Here is a 4,345-nt window from a genome sequence, read left to right as displayed (position 1 = left end):
CCTTTAGCGGTCAATCCAGCCTGCCCTTTATTTATGGGACACAGGCGCACGCTTACCACTACTTTGTTGATGGACGTGCGGCTACTGCGCACACAATTCACAAACACAAAAAAATATATTTTTTTATTTTGTTTGGAGTGCCCTTTGGGGGTTACAGCACCCTTTAGCGGTCAATCCAGCCGGCCCTTTATTTATGGGACACAGGCGCACGCTTGCCACTACTTTGTTGATGCACTAGCGGCTACTGCGCACACAATTCACAAACACAAAAAAATATATTTTTTTATTTTGTTTGGAGTGCCCTTTGGGGGTTACAGCACCCTTTAACGGACAAGCCAGCCGGCCCTTTACTAATGGGACACAGGCGCACGCTTGGCGCTGCTCCTTTGTTGATGCACGTGCAGCCACAGTGCACACAATTCACAAACAGAATTTTTTTTTTTATTTTGTTTGGAGTGCCCTTTGGGGGTTACAGCACTCTTTAGCGGTCAATCCAGCCGGCCCTTTATTTATGGGACACAGGCGCACGCTTGGCACTACTTTGTTGATGCACGTGCGGCTACTGCGCACACAATTCACAAACACAAAAAAATATATATTTTTATTTTGTTTGGAGTGCCCTTTGGGGGTTACAGCACCCTTTAGCGGTCAATCCAGCTGGCCCTTTATTTATGGGACACAGGCGCACGCTTGCCACTACTTTGTTGATGCACGTGCGGCTACTGCGCACACAATTCACAAACACAAAAAAATATATTTTTTTATTTTGTTTGGAGTGCCCTTTGGGGGTTACAGCACCCTTTAGCGGTCAATCCAGCCTGCCCTTTATTTATGGGACACAGGCGCACGCTTGCCACTACTTTGTTGATGGACGTGCGGCTACTGCGCACACAATTCACAAACACAAAAAAATATATTTTTTTATTTTGTTTGGAGTGCCCTTTGGGGGTTACAGCACCCTTTAGCGGTCAATCCAGCCGGCCCTTTATTTATGGGACACAGGCGCATGCTTGCCACTACTTTGTTGATGCACTAGCGGCTACTGCGCACACAATTCACAAACACAAAAAAATATATTTTTTTATTTTGTTTGGAGTGCCCTTTGGGGGTTACAGCACCCTTTAACGGACAAGCCAGCCGGCCCTTTACTAATGGGACACAGGCGCACGCTTGGCGCTGCTCCTTTGTTGATGCACGTGCAGCCACAGTGCACACAATTCACAAACAGAATTTTTTTTTTAATTTTGTTTGGAGTGCCCTTTGGGGGTTACAGCACCCTTTAGCGGTCAATCCAGCCTGCCCTTTATTTATGGGACACAGGCGCACGCTTGGCACTACTTTGTTGATGCACGTGCGGCTACTGCGCACACAATTCACAAACACAAAAAAATATATTTTTTTATTTTGTTTGGAGTGCCCTTTGGGGGTTACAGCACCCTTTAGTGGTCAATCCAGCCTGCCCTTTAATTATGGGACACAGGCGCACGCTTGCCACTACTTTGTTGATGGACGTGCGGCTACTGCGCACACAATTCACAAACACAAAAAAATATATTTTTTTATTTTGTTTGGAGTGCCCTTTGGGGGTTACAGCACCCTTTAGCGGTCAATCCAGCCGGCCCTTTATTTATGGGACACAGGCGCACGCTTGCCACTACTTTGTTGATGCACTAGCGGCTACTGCGCACACAATTCACAAACACAAAAAAATATATTTTTTTATTTTGTTTGGAGTGCCCTTTGGGGGTTACAGCACCCTTTAACGGACAAGCCAGCCGGCCCTTTACTAATGGGACACAGGCGCACGCTTGGCGCTGCTCCTTTGTTGATGCACGTGCAGCCACAGTGCACACAATTCACAAACACAGAAAAAAATTTTTTATTTTGTTTGGAGTGCTCTTTGGGGGTTACAGCACCCTTTAGCGGTCAATCCAGCCGGACCTTTATTTATGGGACACAGGCGCACGCTTGGCACTACTTTGTTGATGCACGTGCGGCTACTGCACACACAATTCACCAACACAAAAAAATATATTTTTTTATTTTGCTTGGAGTGCCCTTTGGGGGTTACAGCACCCTTTAGCGGTCAATCCAGCCGGCCCTTTATTTATGGGACACAGGCACACGCTTGCCACTACTTTGTTGATGCACGTGAGGCTACTGCGCACACAATTCACAAACACAAAAAAATATATTTTTTTATTTTGTTTGGAGTGCCCTTTGGGGGTTACAGCACCCTTTAGCGGTCAATCCAGCCGGCCCTTTATTTATGGGACACAGGCGCACGCTTGCCACTACTTTGTTGATGCACGTGCGGCTACTGCGAACACAATTCACAAACACAAAAAAATATATTTTTTTATTTTGTTTGGAGTGCCCTTTGGGGGTTACAGCACCCTTTAGTGGTCAATCCAGCCGGCCCTTTATTTATGGGACACAGGCGCACGCTTGCCACTACTTTGTTGATGCACTAGCGGCTACTGCGCACACAATTCACAAACACAAAAAAATATATTTTTTTATTTTGTTTGGAGTGCCCTTTGGGGGTTACAGCACCCTTTAACGGACAAGCCAGCCGGCCCTTTACTAATGGGACACAGGCGCACGCTTGGCGCTGCTCCTTTGTTGATGCACGTGCAGCCACAGTGCACACAATTCACAAACACAGAAAAAAAATTTTTATTTTATTTGGAGTGCTCTTTGGGGGTTACAGCACCCTTTAGCGGTCAATCCAGCCGGCCCTTTATTTATGGGACACAGGCGCACGCTTGGCACTACTTTGTTGATGCACGTGCGGCTACTGCACACACAATTCACCAACACAAAAAAATATATTTTTTTATTTTGTTTGGAGTGCCCTTTGGGGGTTACAGCACCCTTTAGTGGTCAATCCAGCCGGCCCTTTATTTATGGGACACAGGCGCACGCTTGCCACTACTTTGTTGATGCACGTGTGGCTACTGCGCACACAATTCACAAACACAAAAAAATATATTTTTTTATTTTGTTTGGAGTGCCCTTTGGGGGTTACAGTACCCTTTAGCGGTCAATCCAGCCGGCCCTTTATTTATGGGACACAGGCGCACGCTTGCCACTACTTTGTTGATGCACGTGCGGCTACTGCGAACACAATTCACAAACACAAAAAAATATATTTTTTTATTTTGTTTGGAGTGCCCTTTGGGGGTTACAGCACACTTTAACGGACAAGCCAGCCGGCCCTTTACTTATGGGACACAGGCGCACGCTTGGCGCTGCTCCTTTGTTGATGCATGTGCAGCCACAGTGCACACAATTCACAAACACAGAAAAAATATATATTTTTTTTGCACTTGGGGGGAGCACCCCTGATGGACAGAGCACCCCCTGGACAACACTACAGCACCCCTTTAGGACTGGGACACTGCACAGGACTTTGGAGTGGACACAGCCCCTATGGACAACTGACTGCACAACACAGTCCAGCCAGCCCCTATGGACTTTGAAGTAGTGGACACAGCCCCTATGGACAACAGCAGCACAGCGCAGCACAGCACAGCACAACACTACACTGCACTACACTACACAGCCCAGCCAGCCCTAACTCCCACCCTCCCTCTTCACTGTCCACAGCCGAGTGAGAAAATGGCGCCGTCGCGGGTACCTTATATAGCATCCAAAACCCGCGAGACCCGGAAGGATGGATGATGACGTTTTGCCTCGATTTCAGATCCGAGTCAGACGGGAAAAGTCGAGCCTGACTCGGATCGGCCTCGGATCGGGGGGCTCGGGAGGGTTCGGATTTCAGAAATCCGAACCCGCTCACCCCTAGTGTCTATACCGTCTCATTAAGATCTTATATTGAGTTTCCTTGATAGTCGAGCAAACTGAGCTACAGTGAGTTTTGAGAAATATAGTTTGCCACTCTTGTTCTGTGAGGGAGATACCCAAATCTAGTTCCCATTTTTTTAGCCCAAGGAGGTATGGAAGAGCAAGGGTTGGTTAAGAGTATCTGGTAGATGGCAGAAAGTCCACATGCTTTTGAAAATCCTTCTTCAAAGGGATTCAGCGATGAGCCCCAAAGTGGACATAAAATAACACAAACAAATCTTTTTGTTTGTGTTGTTATTGTGGCCTCCGATGATGAAGTATTGAACTCGCTGCGAGGGATACTTAAGTATCCAACTTGCAGCGGGGGAAACATTACACCGGAGCAATTCACCATTGCTCCGGTGAGGGGACAACTGCTCTGAAAAGCAGTAGCCCCCCATGCCGCCGGTCAGATATCGCCCAGGGCACGAGCCCTGCTCGACCCCCCTAAGTTACGCCACTGCTCATAGCGTGTGTGGCTGTTAGCAATATTTGA

The sequence above is a fragment of the Taudactylus pleione genome, unplaced genomic scaffold, assembly GCF_031769625.1.
Source record: "Taudactylus pleione unplaced genomic scaffold, aTauple2 ptg000507l, whole genome shotgun sequence".
In the NCBI taxonomy this organism is placed as follows: Eukaryota; Metazoa; Chordata; class Amphibia; order Anura; family Myobatrachidae; genus Taudactylus; species Taudactylus pleione.
Note: the sequence above shows the minus strand (reverse complement) of the source record.